At 53.1% G+C, this 15,297-nt stretch overlaps 1 protein-coding gene across 1 annotated transcript in view; it reads right to left on the reverse strand.

The window, feature by feature from the left end:
• CAND1 (cullin associated and neddylation dissociated 1) overlaps nt 1-15,297 on the reverse strand; it is a 769,151-nt gene that overhangs the window by 64,250 nt on the left and 689,604 nt on the right. The gene's annotated exons all lie outside the window — the stretch shown is intronic.

Consider the following 15,297-nt stretch of genomic DNA (forward strand, 5'->3'; position numbering starts at 1 on the left):
AAGGTGGTGGTTGTGAGAAGGTACAGCGGCAAGTAGATGTTTTAGTACTGCTTGTCCCACCTGTGAATCTGCTTTAGAATGTGTGTCAATGCAGTAGTGCTGAGTAAAGGTATAAAGCTCCATGTAGCTGCTTTGCAAATGTCATCCAGTGGGACATTTGCAATAAAGGCCAAAGTAGCTCCTGTACCCCTGGTAGAGTGAGCTCTTGGTGTGAAATGCAGAGTTTTGTTTGACAGAGAGTAGCAGAGTCCTATGCACTTCACTATCCATCTGGAGATGGTGTTTTTTTAAATGTGATTTCCTTCCCTGCCGGGAGCCATGGAGACAAACAGTTCGTCCGTTTTTCATAGCGGTCTTGTTTTGTTCACATAGTAAATGACCGTCCTCATTACCTCTAGTGTATGGAGTTTCTCAGCTGAATGGCTTTGAAAGAAAGCTGGTAGTTCACTGGTCTGGTTGACATGGAACTTAGATATGAACTTTGGTGAAAACCTAGGGTGTGTTCTTAGGACCAACTTGTCTTTATGGATAACAAAGAAAGGATCTTGCGCTGACAAAGCTTATAGTTCACTTCTTATGGAGGTGATGGCCACCAGAAAAGCTGTTTTATATGCAAGATGTTTAAGGAACTTACTTACCTGTAACTGTTGTTCTCCAGCATGGGTCTGGCATGGATTCACATGCTCATGAATATTCCCCCGTCGTCAGGCCGGGAATCCTCGGCATAGAAAAAAAATCAGTATTGGTTTCGTTTCTGATCTGTCTTTCTTAGTAGTAACCAATCACTGGTCTCTGGGTCATGCTGCCCCCAGCCAATGACTGCCCTCTCCCTAAGCCTCGCCTCTGGCAGCCATCCTCAGATTTGGTAGCACGTAAAGTGGCAGTATGACCAAGTGAAGAGCCGCAGAGGGGTAGGCGGGAGGATTCGCATGTGAATCCATGCCAGACCCATGCTGGAGAACAGTTACAGGTAAGTAACTTGTTCCTTCTCCAGCATGGGGTCTGGCATGGATTCACATGCTCATGAATAAGAGAATACATAGCATACACACAAACTACCACGGGAGGTGGCATCAGGCTCAACATTAAGCAATACAACAACTCAAAATGAAGCATCTCTTACCTCCTCACCAGGCTCACCTTAAGCGAACAGGTTGCACAGCACTGCTTGGCCGACCCTGGACTCCTCCCTGGAGTCCCGATCGACGCAGTAGAATCTTGTGAAGGTGTGCGTCGACCTCCACGTCGCAGCCCTGCAGATGTCTAGCAGGGGCACACCAGACAGGAACGCCGTGGTAGCAGCGATCGCTCTGGTCGAATAGACTCTTGGACGGCCGGGCAGCGGTCGGTTTGCCAACCGGTGACTGTGCATGATGCAGCCGGAGAGTCATCTAGAAATGGAAGTCTTCGAGAGAGCCTTCCCTTGATTCACAGTCCCAAAGTTCACAAACAGCTGTGACGTCTTCCGAAAACTCTTCGTGCGGTCCACGTAGAACTTCAGCGCTCTAGCTACATCCAGCGAGTGCAAAGTTCTCTCGGCCGGCGACGAAGAAAACTGGCAACACCAAGGGCTCGTTGAGGTGGAAGTTCGACGGCACCTTGGGCATAAAGGAGGGGTGCGTCCTCAGCACCACACTTGTGTCATGAAAAGTCAAGTATGGAGGCTTGCAAGATATGGCCTGGATCTCTCCCACTCTTCGTGCAGAGGTGATGGCCATGAGGAAAGCTGTCTTCCATGACAGGAACTTCAGAGGCACCGAATGCATAGGCTTGAATGGGGCCCCCATGAGCCTGGCCAGCACCACATTAAGCTCCCACGCCGGGGCAGGAGCCTTCACCGGCGGAAATGATCGGAATAGTCCCTTCATGAATTCTTTCACCAGGCGATGAGACCACAGTCCTGGTATATCGGGAGATTGCAGCCAGATGTATTTCGATGGAGGCGTGAGCCAGTCCAGCTTTGGCCATCGAGAGTAGGTACGGCAGTACTTGAGGGGCCGTAATCCGCAGAGGGTGAATCTTCTGTGCACAGCACCAGACAGAGAAGCTCTTCCATTTATGTCCGTAGCACTTGAGTTGAGGATGCCCTGGCCTTTGCAAGAACCTCTCTGCAGTCGGCCGGGATGTCATACCCTCCAAACTCTAGTGATGCAGGAGCCAGGCCTGCAAGTTCAGCGACTGTGGGTCGTGATGGAGAATGGCGCCTCCTTCTCTGACTGGCGGGGACGTTGACAAGTCCAGAAGGTCCGGGAACCAGATCTGCCTCAGCCACGCCGGTGCGACGAGGATCATCCTGCACCGGGACCTCTTGAGCTGGTTGATGAGCCGGAGCAGCAACGGCAGCGGAGGGAATGCATAAAGAAATAGGGCGTCCCAGAAGCATCGCCCATGCTCCTCGGCTGGGGGGAACCTGCTAGCGAACCTCCGGCACTTGGAATTCGTCACCGTCGCGAAGAGATCGATTTGGGGTTCGCCCCATCGTCCGAAGAGTAGATCCACTTGATCCTGGCGTAGTTCCCACTCATGGCACAAGCGCAGCTCCCTGCTGAGTGAGTCAGCGATCGTGTTTTTTTTTCCTGCCAGATGAAGAGGCACCAGAAACATCCGTTGGGCGACGGCCCAATGCCACAGATCCTGGGCTTCCTTGGATAGGGCCGGGGTCCTGGTTCTGCCCTGCTTCCGGATGTAGAACATCGTGGTGGTGTTGTCGGTGAAGATCCTCACCACCTTGCCCTTGAGTGACAGGAGAAAGGACCTGAGGGCCCAGAACACTGCGCGGAGCTCCAAAATGTTGATGTGGAGTGACTTCTTCTCCGGGAGCCAAAGGCCTCTCGCGTGAAGATATCCGGAGTGAGCTCCCCAACCTTCCATGGAGGCGTCCGTCGTCACCGGGTGAGCTGGGATCTGAAAGTCCGTGCCCGCCGACAGATGGGAGCGGGTACCCCACCACCGGATCGCCCGACGGAACGTCTCGTTGAGAGGGATTCTGTCCTCGAAGCTGCCCGTCGACTGGACCCAGCGGGCGTCAAATGTAACGCTCACCTGATTCCCACAGAGGCGCTGATCCCGGCTGGGCTGCTATCGTTTCTTCAATTGAGAAGCTTAGAGCTCGGACGACTCTCAGGACTGGGCTTCCTCTTATCGGATGTCTGACTTGCAGGGTAAGTTTTCTGCAGGTGGAAGAAAAAGGGTTAATCACTGTTTGATGGGATTCCTTCTCCCACCAATCGCCAGTTTCTCCCACAGCCTAGCTTTCTACTTGTCTCGGCGAGCTCTCACCTTAGGCGTATAAATGCTGAGCTCTCCATCCTGCGTCTGGTGCAGGAGTGCGTGGATTCCAGTTACGTCACTGGATGAGTTCAGTGTTGAGGCTCAAGTCTTTTGCGGCCTTAGTTGTGGCACTGGTGCTGGGATGCCAAAGAGCGATGCCGCCGTTACTGCACGAGCAGATGCCTGTAAGTATACTGTAGTCTTTAGGCTTTAAAAGATGGGCACCTCAATAATGTCCCTTTTCCTTTGTTTCAGGCCTCGGGATGCTGTGGGCGTAGTTTTCCGTTGCCGATGCACGTAAGTATAATGTTCGTTGGCCGCTTTTAATGGCACCTCTAATAATGTCCTTTTTCTAGTTTTCAGGTGCCGGGATGCTGCGGTTGATGCGGCCGCTTCAGCGCGTGCAAAAACTGGTAAGTTAAGATGAATGCGACTGCCCTCACCTGAACCCCTTTTTAATTATGTCCTTTGCCTTTCAGGTGCAGAGAAGCTGCCGAAGAGAAGGCCGCGGTTAGCTCCGTTGCAAGCACGGATGGATCAGGTAAGCGGGCGCGGCTGCGAGCGAGTTGCACTTTTCTAACCTTATGTTTATTCTTTGCAGGTTTTGCCTGTGACTGGATTCCGGGATCTGGTAAGTATTGTTCTGTGTCTTTCTTCATCCACAGGTTGCTGCGCGGAAGCTGAAGATGACTCGACCTGGAATGCAGGAGCCGACTCGGTGAGCGTCCTGCTGCTGCTGCAGAATAACGCGAAGCACGTGTTTTCCATCGGGCGTGGTTTAAATAGCAGAGAAGTGCTTCCAGTGTGTGTTCTTCCACCGGTTCCACCCAGGTAAGAAAAGAGTTCCTGAATGGAGGGAATAGTTCCTCCCAGCCCTGATGGCTGGGGACTTCAACCAGACTGGATTGTTCTGGGTAAATATGCAGCATGGTCTGCCTCAGGTAAGTCCACCCAAGCATTATTACACTGTTTATCAATATGAGCCCGGCGCCGAAACCCTTCATGAGCCTGGCGCCAAAGACGCCAGGACACAGTCCAAAGGGCCCCTGTAGGGGTCTGCTGGGTCCGGAGTAGTGGAAGACGGGTCTGCTTCTGAGGGCGCTGGGCCAGTCCTGGCCCCTCGGGAGTAGCGCCCATGACATCAAGGAACTCTTGTAAGGGGCGCATCCGAAGCCTGCAAAGGCGCACCAGATAAATGCAGGAGGACATCATCCCGAGGAGGGACTTGATAGATCTTACCCTGGCCATGTCCATGGCCAGCAGACACTGCAGAACCAGAATGGTCCTGGTCCTTTCCTCCGACGGCGAGGCCAGCCGCGCCACTGTGTCGAGCTTGGCTCCCAGAAACAGGGCGACTTGCGACGGAACCAGGTGGGATTTTGGAAAGTTGATGGAGAATCCCAGGTCCGTGAGCAGCTGGACGGTCTTCGCAGTGTGCTCCACGGCGAGCTCCCTCATCCTTGCCCGGATGAGCCAGTCGTCCAGGTAGGGGTAGACGTGGATCCCCTGTAGGCGCAGCCGTGCCGCCACCGGTGCGAGGCACTTGGTGAACACCCTGAGTGCTGACTTCAATCCGAACGGGAGGGCCTTGAACTGGTAGTGCCGCCCTTGGACCACGAACCTGAGGAACTTTCGGTGTCTTTTTAGAATGGGGATGTGGAAGTACGCATCCTCCAAGTCCAACGACGACAGGAAATCGCCCTCCTCCAGCTGTCCCAGCACGTGCTGGAGGGTGACCATACGGAACTTCTGTGCCTTGATGTACTTGTTCAGTCGTCGTAGGTCCAGGATGGGGCGCCATCCTCCAGTCTTCTTTTTTACGAGGAAGTACCTTGAGTTAACTCCGGAGCCCCGAAGCCTCTTTGGGACGAGCTCGATGGAACCCTTCTTGAGCATCGCCCTTACTTCCAACAGTAATTGAGGGACGTGATTTTCCTTCCTGGCTACGGGTGGAACACGAGGGCACTTCTTCTGAAACTTGAGGGCGTGCCCTTGGGCCAGGGCGTCCAGCACCCAACGGTCGGTGGAGATGGACTCCCACACGCTGACGAACCTCGCCAGCCGGCCTCCCTCCGGGGTGCTTCGGCGGGGGCCCGACCCCACGGTCGGTTCAATCTTGTTTGGAGGCCGCCTTGCCTCCTTGACCTCCCCGTCGACGACGACGGGCACCACCTGGCTTACCGCATCCCCTGTAGGCTTCCTGGGACGAAGATCTTGCCGCTTGGCGGTACGTGGAGGAGCCACTGCCGGATCCCTTGGAGGCACCTTGTCTGCCTCCGGAGCTCCAAAAGGACGGCCGTCGTCGTTGGAGCACTGCCAGTGCCCGGGCAGTCTCTGTGTCTGTCTTGATGGCCTGAAGGGACTCATCAACCGCATTCCCAAACAGGTTGTTCCTGTCGAAGGGCATGTCCAAAACCTTGGCTTGTACGTCCTGGTGGAAATCCGTGGCCTTGAGCCATCCTCGTAGTCTCAAGCAAACGCCGTTGCCCAACTGACGGAAACCGGTGTCGGCGATGTCCGTTGCTACCGTGATGGCGTGGTCCGAAGCAATCTCACCCTCCTGTAGGATTTCAAGGGCCTCAGCCCTTTTGGCATCCAGAAGGAAGTCCAACAGAGGGGCGATTTTGAACCACAACTCCCTGTCGTAGCGGGCTACGATAGCCAGGGCGTTGGCCGCCTTGATAGTCGTCGCTGCGGATGAGATGATCCGTTGTCCCATCGTGTCCAAATTCCTGCCCTCGCCGTCTGGCGGGGAAGTTGTCAAGGCCGATGCCCCCCCCCAGCTTTCTTCTTTGCCGCCGCCGAGACGATCGAATCCGGGGTAGGTTGTGCCCAAAGGCACAAGGGGGCAGCGTCGGGGACCCGGTACTTCTTCTCGTACCGGTCCCTCTTTGCCGTGGCAGGGTTCTTGAGGAGGGCGAGCCCCTCATCCCAGATGTCATCAAGAAGCTGTACGGCGAGGACCGTCTTCCTTTTAGCCTTGCGCCGTTGGTAAAGGAACCCTTCTTTCTTCTTCTCTTCTGGGCAGAGCTGGAAAGGCTGGGATGCCCTGGAAATCATGCATGAAAGGATCCAATCTCGTTGGGTGGGGACGCCCGAGCAGGGCCGACGGAGGAAACGTCCCGTCGTCGCCTCCGTCGTCATCTGTACCCGTCGTAGCCGTGTCCGTGCCTGTATCATCCCCGTGGGTAGTAGACCGGGGGGAAGGCAGAGCAGGCCGCAGAGGTGGGAGAGGTGGCGTAGGATGCGTCGTCCTCCCCTTATGCGGTGGACTTTCCGAAGGTCCTGGCTCCGGTTCCCCCGTCGGGTCTGGTTCAGGTACCTCCGTCAGGGGAAGGGGCAACCTTCTCCTTATCTCTGAGCAGAAGGACTGAATCGCTGACAAAATGGCCGCCAAAGTGTCCTGCGGCGCCGGAAACGACGGGCGCGAGGGCTCGAGAAGCCTTGTCGGCAACATCGTCACTCTCGTCGTCGCCCTCATCGGGATCCCTCCCGATGGGCTGGGCCTCTTCTACGACTTCAATGAGCTCTTCTTCAGAGGTCGTGTCCGTATCCACGATGGCCACCAGCCCCTCCCCCACCTTTTCCAACGAGGACTTCGTGGGGGTCTTCTCAATGGGCCTGAAAGACGACTCCCTCCGCGATGGCAGGGAGACTCTGGTTCCTGAGGGCGCCTCCACTGGTGTAGCCTCCACGGGCTGAGCCAGGGCCGCGGCGACATCCTCAATCAAGGTCTTAGCAGGGTGAATTAAGGCCATCGTCACCTTCTGGACGCCTAGGGCCTTCACCTTGGGGGGAGGGTCCGAGACTCGCTCACCCTCTGCCGGAATCTTCGAGATCGACCGGGGCCTCTCCAGAAGCTTCACCGGGTTCTCAGGCTTCCTCTTACCCGAGCCAGAGCGTTGGCTTGTGGTTGATGGCGCCGAGGAGGATGCGCCCTGCCTGGCAGCCAAGGAGCCCGACCGTTCGGCGCTCCCGGTGCCCGCGGACTCGCGGTGCTTAGCATTTTGTTGGGCCCCCGTCGCCGGGGCGCCCTCACAGACTTAGAAGACCGCTCGGACTTCTTTTTCTTCTTCTCGCCTGACGGGCTCTTCCCTTCCAGCCAGTTGGCGAGACGGAGGTGGCGATCCTTCATGGTCCGCTCCCACATGTTCCCACAAAATGCATAGTCCTTCTCCGTGTGCGTCTTGTCCTCATGGAGACAGAGGCATAACGAATGCTCGTCCTCCTTGAAAACATTCTGAAGCTGGCATCCAGGGCAGGTCCTGAACAGCTTCCCGGACGTCGAGCTTCCTTTCTCCTGGGCCATGTCCGGGGTAGGCATCGGAACTTCTGGAATCCTCTAAAAGCCTAACTCGACAAAAACTTCACCCTTGAGGGGCGTAGAAAACTCCGAAACGGATCCCCGTTGATCAGATGTAGAAACGGTGGAGCTTGAGGCTCTATTTAACCACAAAATGAGAAAAAAATCCTTAAAAAGCGCAAAAACGCAGCAAAAGCTCGAGAGCTACAGCACGAGGACTCCCAACACTTGAACGTGCGGTAAAAATCTGAGGATAGCTGCCAGAGGTGGGGCTTAGGGAGAGGGCAGTCATTGGCTAGGGGTAGTATGACCCAGAGACCAGTGATTGGCTACTACTAAGAAAGACACATCAGAAACGAAACTGATACTGATTTTTTTCTATACCGAGGATCCCCGGCCTGACGGGGAATATTCATGAGCATGTGAATCCATGCCAGACCCCATGCTGGAGAAGGCTGGATTTCTGTATAGGCTCAAAGTGGTGGTTCCATGAGCTTGCAAGTACCACATTTAGGTCCCATCCTTCAGGCGGGTTTGAAATGGGAGGGTAAAGTCTTTGTACTCCCTCCATGAATGCCTTAATGACAGGTACTTTCCACCAGAACAACTGTCTTTGGGAGGTGGTGTATGCGATAGAGCCGTTAGGTGAACCTTGATAGATTTAAATACTAGCCTGGAGTCTAGTAAGTGGAGCATGATTGATTGATTATTTTATTTCTATCGCGCTCGTACACAAGTGTTTCTAAGTGTAATGAAGAATGTGCAATGGAGTACATTCAATTGAGTTTTCATTTTTCAACTGGCATCATATTACAAATCGTTTGCATTTGTTAAAATAAGTGTCTGGTGTTTGGATTTCGTGCCTCCTTGAGGATTTCCATACACCTTCGAGGTAGTTTTAGATGGCAAAATTCTATGACTTCAGGAGCCAAGCTGCCAAGTTCTTAGATTGAGGGTGTGGGTCCTTCGAGGACAGCCACCCTGCTGTTGAGTGACAGATAGGCTGCGAATGAATGGGAGAAACTTGCATAAAGGGCGAGGTCTTTTGCAAGGAAGGCAGAGGTAAGCACTGGACGAAGGAACCGAAGAAGAAACTGGAAAAGAAGCTTGCTGCATCCTCCTGGGCCGTTGGTTTGCCCGGTGAAGCCCTGCTGCAGTGCTGAAGCTCCAAATTTTCAAATCAACTAGAGAAGCCCGGAAAGGACGACTTCTCCCCTTGGGTTGGTGGGAACAACTGACCCCAAGACGAACATGACTGGAACCCCTCTCCCTGCCGGCTGTACTTCTTTGCTGCTGCTGGAACAGGGTGCCGGGGTACAGGAACACCAGAATCGAGTGCATTGTTTTTAAGCCGCACCCGAGCTCTAGGAAAACCCTAAGGAGTCCCTTGAAGCAGGACTATCAAAGCCTGAGTCATCTCAACCGAGTGCTGGACCCCAGAAGCAAGGAGAACCCACAAGGTATCCAAGAACTGCAGTGGTGCTATTTGCGTGCAACTGAAGCCTCAAAGTGCTGCTGATCTGTAGTGTGCCCATTGCTGCTGCTGACTTTCAAACCCTAGTGCAGGAGTCCCCAGACATCCTCCCTCTTGTCCCCACGACTGAGGCCTAGGAACAACAGGATCTGCAGGACTACAACAGGAACAGAAGCCAGCTGGAACCTTTTCTTCAGACTCAAGGTACCTTGTAACTAGAGGTACTTACCTCTGGTTGTGTGTAGCTTGCTAGCTCTCACTGGAGACTTGCACTGGCTGCCCTTTGCAGAGTTGCTTGCATCTTTGCTTTTCACAAGCCTCCCAGCTTGAGGCTCAACAACGATTCTTTTACTACAAAAACTCAAACATTGTGCAAGACTTTTGTTCTATCTTCAAGAAGTGCCTCAGTTCCCCTAAACTTTGCTCAATTGACATTGGCGGTCCTGGTTCACTGCAGACTCTTCTTACCCGCTGACTTTGTGGTGTTCTGTTCCTCAAAAAGTCATACATGAGTTACTAACCTGTGTCTTTTCTCTCCTTGCAGGTTGCGATGTTCCTCACTGAGCGCCGTAATGTTCCAGCAATGATACTGGCCAGGAGAGGTCTACCCAGTTAAGAATTGTGTGGCTTTCTTCATTCGGGAGGAAACGCGGGTAAACGCTTACTAATGCGGTCTTTCTTTCTCCTCTTTCCAGGTTATGGTATTCCAGGATGCATGCGGTGCCGGATGATGGAGTTCGTACCTTCAGGTGAGTGGAACTGAAGTCAGCGATGGATTGAAGACAGGATACTGTTCCAGGTAAGTTTCGTAGTGTTCTCTCTCTCTCTCTCTCTCTCTGCAGGTCCTTGGTTTCAGGTAAGCTGGCATGCAAGAACTGGACACAGTGAGCGTTACGCTGCCCATAGCAGAATAACGCAAAGCATGTTCTGCTGTTTGGGTGTGGTTTAAATAGTCTCAGGTAAAGAAGTACCGGTAAAATAGTCCCAGGCCTGCCACACCCAAAAGACGAGACCGCATAGCTCAGTTCTTTGTAACTGAGCTATGTGTGTGCATCCATGTTGGCTGAACCACCCCCTCTCTCCCCCCCCCCCCCCCCCCCCAAGTTAAATAGTCCCAAGTAAATAGACCCATTCTAATGTTGGCCTTCATGGTGGTTATGAGCCTGGCGCCAAAGGCGCCAGGATTGACTCGAAGAGAGTCTTGGAGGAGGTTTTAAGGCCTTTGACCTGGCCATAACTGGAAGGCTGATTTGCTAGTGAGGGGCAAGGGTCATGAGACCATGCCCACAGTGTCCTAGCGATTGAAGTTACCTCAGGGTGTAGGAAGTGTATGTAGGAGATCGCAAAAAGGGCATCTACTTAAGTGAACCAAAGGAGTGTATTTAAGTAGATTTTATTTTTGCATATTGCCCCTTCTAAAGGTTTATTTTGAAACTGTTAAATTAATAATTATTTTAATCAAGAAACCTTGAGCATAAGTGTTATTGGAATACCTGTCACTGTGTAAGGCTCACGGGGACGCCACTCAGCCTGCTTGGACCTCCTACGACCTCAAACCCTTCCCTGGAATCTGTTTGACTGGAGACTGGGCCTGAAACACAGGATTCCGGAGTTTTAACTATTGCCTCTGGTTGCTTGACCCCCTCTTCCTTTGGGGACCAAACCTTCCCCGATGTCCTCTCCTCACCTTGTTTTCTTGTGCGACGTGCTCTCCATCCTGCCCTTCGGTGCACGGGCGCGTCGATTGATGTGGGCTCTGTGCAGCCTTGTTGCGTCATTGGCGCGGGCCCAACTGACTGGGCTTGTTGTAACCCGACCGTAGGTTGGATGATTCTCAATGAACTGTTCCTTTCTTGTCTCTTGTCCCCTTTATAACTTGTCTCTTCTCCCTTAGGTGTTGAAGGGGTCGGAGATGGCGTTGTGCTGCTTATGGAAGCAGAGTACTAAGCGGTGAGTGAAAGCTTTATGCGCGGCGCTGTTCACTCTTTCTTGTATTGACCAATGTCTCTCTGTGTGTCCTTTACAGGCGCTGCAATGTCCCAGCGTGGCTGCTGGCTGAGAGAATAAGGTGTGGTGAGTAAGCGCGATGTGCAGCACCTTCTTATGCTTTCCGGCTAACCTGTACTGTCTTTTCCCTTTGTAGGTCTACGGGATGTCCCTGAGCAGCTCGAGTTCAGGTAAGCGTTTGACTCTTCTTGCAGTTTTCGGGTGAGCTGGGATATGAAGAATGCTTACTAATGTCTTTCCTTTTGTTTATCTTTTCCCAGGATGCGGCGGGTCGAGATGGAGGTGATACCGCCATAAAGCTGCCCACTGGACTGGAGGAGCGATGGATGGAAGCAGGATACTCCTCAAGTTAAGAATATTAATGCTATTCTTGCAGGTGCGCGGGATGCGGACGCAAGGTGAAGGCCTTCAGGAGACTGATCCAAACACGGCGAGTGTCACGCTGCGGGTGCAGAAAAATTTCAAAGCGCGTTTCTCTGCCCGGGCGTGGTTTAAATAGCTTCCAGGTATCCCAGGGTCGAACCACACCCAAAAGGCTAGACCGCACACTCAGTTTATGGAACTGGGTTATGTGTGGGGATCCATCTTGCCCACAATGCATTACAAGTCCAATGCCAAGTTGTCCTCAAAGTTATGTGGGCCTTAAGTGGGCCTGGCGCCACAGACGCCAGGTCTGACTCCAAGTGGGTCTCCGGTAAGATGGAGAAGCCCTTAAGGTCCATGTGGGGGATCGTGACCTGCCTCCAGCATGATGTCCCAGTGGTCTAGGGGCAGTGATCATGACAACACTTCCCCCTAAGTCCCCTCTCATGGTAGTTCTCCTGTCTGGCCCTGGTTTGGTTGGATGGTTTTGATGGAACCTTTTGAGCAAGCAAGGTGCATGGATGTTTTCGTAAGGTTCCCATGTTCTGTCTTGCGGGCCATACCCTTTCCGGTCCACTAGGTATCCCTGGGTCGAACCACGCCAGCACGTGCACTGAGGCTACCTATTCTACCGGCCTACAGCTCGAGGGATCAGTGGATCCTCCGGGTGACAGTATTGAGGGACCAGAAGGTAATGGAAGGTTCTATTACCGGGTCTTCACCCGAGGGGCCACGCCCTAGCACCAGCAATATGTCAGAGGGGACGCCTAAACGCAGCTCTACCTGCCAAGGGTGTAAGCCCTACTAGGTCTTGGCCTGAGGAGCAGGGTAGGCCTCATGAGTCCTGGATGAGGCTGAGCCCAGCGAGCCATGCAACACGATGCAGGCACGTGGAAGGCAGCTCGACAAGATGGCCGCTGCGCCAGATATCAGCACCCGTCCTACCATGTTCTGCCACTGAGCAGACTCCAAGGAAATCGACCCCCTGGCATGTACTTTGGACGACGTGCTCTCCTCCTCGGCGCACCTCACCCACTCAGGCATGCAGGTGGACACCTGCCGCACTTACCTCGCAGCCATCGGGGCTTACAGGAACTCGGAGGAGGGGGTCTTCCCCTCCAATCCGATTGTCAAGAAACATTTGACGGGACTTGTAAGGCTCTACCCGCTGATCAAGAGGCCACACCCGGTGTGGGATCTGAACACAGTCTTAGGTGCCCTGGTGGACAAACCATTGGAGCCAATGGCATCCGTGGACATCAGGCTGGTCACCATTAAGATGGCCTTACTAGTTGGCCTCACCTCGGCTCGCAGAGTCAGTGAAATCCAGGCGCTGGTCGCCGCTGATCCCAAGGCCAACGTACAGCGAGTTCAGCACTGCCTGGATGTCAGGAGTGCCCTGAAATTCTACCTTGACAGAACCAAGGGCTTCCACAAGTCTGAAGCCCTATTTGTCACTTGTGGAGGTGCAAGACCAGGCTATCGGGCCTCCAAGGCCTCCATATCCCACTGGATGGTCTCGGCCATCAAAGAAGAATACGAGGGGCAGCACAAGCCTCTTCTGGCAAACATGCACGCCCACGCAGTCAGGGCCAAGGCAACGGCCATCGCATTCCAGCTCCATGTCCCTTGGCATGTCATAAGCAGGGTGGCAACATGGGCCACTGCCCTCGGCTTTCTGCAAGCATTACTGTGTGGATGCTGGCTCTAGATCTGATGCGGCTTTCGGACAGGCGGTTCCTCAGGAATCTATTTGCTTAAGGAGGTTTTCTTCTCCACCCTGGGGCTACATTCAGCTGTAATCGCCCATGCAGTATAGAGGAAAGGAGATGGGACGTAAGAGTAATTAGAAGTTATTTACCGCAGTGACTAACATACTCTTAGTCCTTAGTCCCCTTTCCTCAATACGCCCCACCATCCTCCCCCCCTAATACTAGTGTCATTAGGCAATGTTAATGTCACGCTCACCTGATTCCCACGGAGGCGCAGGTCTGGCTTCGAGTGCTGATGCTTCTTCAATGGTGAAGCGCAGGACTCTGGGGATGGACAGGTAGGGCCCCTCTACTTTGGCTTCTCTGGCTTGCAGGAATATTCCCCTGTGCGTGAAAAGGGAGTATTACCTACTGACGGAATAATGCTCAAGCCTCCCACTCCCTTCCAACCCTCCACGATACCCTTCCACGAGTCCCCGTGAAGTCTCACCTTAGGGTCTGGAAGGATGAGTTCTCCATCCTGCTTCTGATGCAGGGGCGCGTTGAAACCCAGTTACTTCACTGGATTGAGGTTTGATGGGAGTTCAAATAAGCTTGACTATTCAGGTAAGGCGCTGTAAGAGTTCTGTAGCAAGTTCAAAAGTTCAAGCTTAATAATAATGTTCATTGTCTTATTGCAGCAAGCGCTAACGCTTATGTCTTTTTCCCATTAGGGGCCGGGGTTCGGAATGCCGGAGATATGGCGCCGACCCGAAGTGAAACGTGCAGTTCCAGTAAATGACAGGTAAGTTCTGGATGAGCGTTCGGGTAATGTCTTTGCATTCGCTCATTCAATGTCTTTGTCTTTTTTCCCCATAGGGGCCGGGGTCCGGAATGCCAGGACCCGAAATGAAATGGGAATGACCCAACAGGTAAGTCTTAGAAGGAAACTGAGCTTTTCCTATTCCCTTCCTTCTCTCACCTTGTGTTCTTGTCTTTTTCTCTCTAGGCTCAGGGAAGTGGCTGCGGATCCGGATGATCGCTGAAGATGGAGGTGCCCAGGAAAGGTGAGTGAAATGCAGCGCTGCAGCGATCGAAGCGAAATGCTTTTAAAAATGAGGTCTTCCCTTTCAGGATCGTCGGTGTGATGTCTCCGTGATGCAGCTTTAGCAGGTAAGGTCTTCTTTCTCTCCAATTCTCTCTTAGCAGGTGACCCAGGATGCTGACAGGCGTGGCTGAAGTCCAGATGCAGGAGCTGACACGGTGAGTGTCCAGCTGCGAGGAGCAGAACAACGCGAAGCGTGAGTTGCTGATCGGGCGTGGTTTAAATAGCTTTGGAAGAAGTTCCAGGTATGTATCCTTCCCCAACCACACCCAGGTGGAAAGAAGTCCCACAGGTAAAGTAGTTCCATTCAGGCCTCAAGAGGGCCTGGATGTAGCAGCATGGTCTGCATCAGGTAAGTGCACATTAAAACACTTGAACACATCTCTAGCTTTATGAGCCTGGCGCCTAAGGCGCCAGGACAAGGGTCCAACATGAGCCTGGCGCCTAAGGCGCCAGGACTGTGTCCAAAGGGCCCCAGCTTGGGCCCGCTGGCACTTCCCTGGGGGGAATGATGCCTGCCTCTGGGGTTGCTGGGTCAGACCTGGCTCCTTGGAGGTAGGCAGCATGACAGTTAATCTTTTGTCGACGCGTCAATGGGGACTGAGGGTAGGCGCTGGAAGGGCGGTGTGAATGCAGTGCATGCTCCCATGTCCGGCACCTGTAAATTTAAAAGGGAACAAGGTTTTTTCTGGTGAAAAAGGTTCTGTCTCCAATCCCTTGGAAGGGACGCCCATGCAGTATGGAGGAAAGGGGACTAAGTATGTTAGTCACTACGGTGAGTAACATAATTTCTACCTTTAGGTTAGATGGTTTGACACTTACGAGAGGGCTGTGCAAAATTCTTAACTGCTCGACTCCAAGATGTGATCACCCTCATGGATAAGGAATGTGACACAAAGGGTGACCAAGGGGCAATGAACATCTTTGCTACATACAGATTAGACATTTCAAACCATGTTACTGATGCTTACAATAATGTTTTCAGTCAAACAAATACTTTAAACAAACCTAAATGAATATCATTAAACAAGTGCAGCATCATCTACACTTGTTCAATACTTTTCACCAACAACCAGAACAAAGT

The sequence above is a fragment of the Ambystoma mexicanum genome, chromosome 12, assembly GCF_040938575.1.
Source record: "Ambystoma mexicanum isolate Mex_15411 chromosome 12, UKY_AmexF1_1, whole genome shotgun sequence".
In the NCBI taxonomy this organism is placed as follows: domain Eukaryota; kingdom Metazoa; phylum Chordata; class Amphibia; order Caudata; family Ambystomatidae; genus Ambystoma; species Ambystoma mexicanum.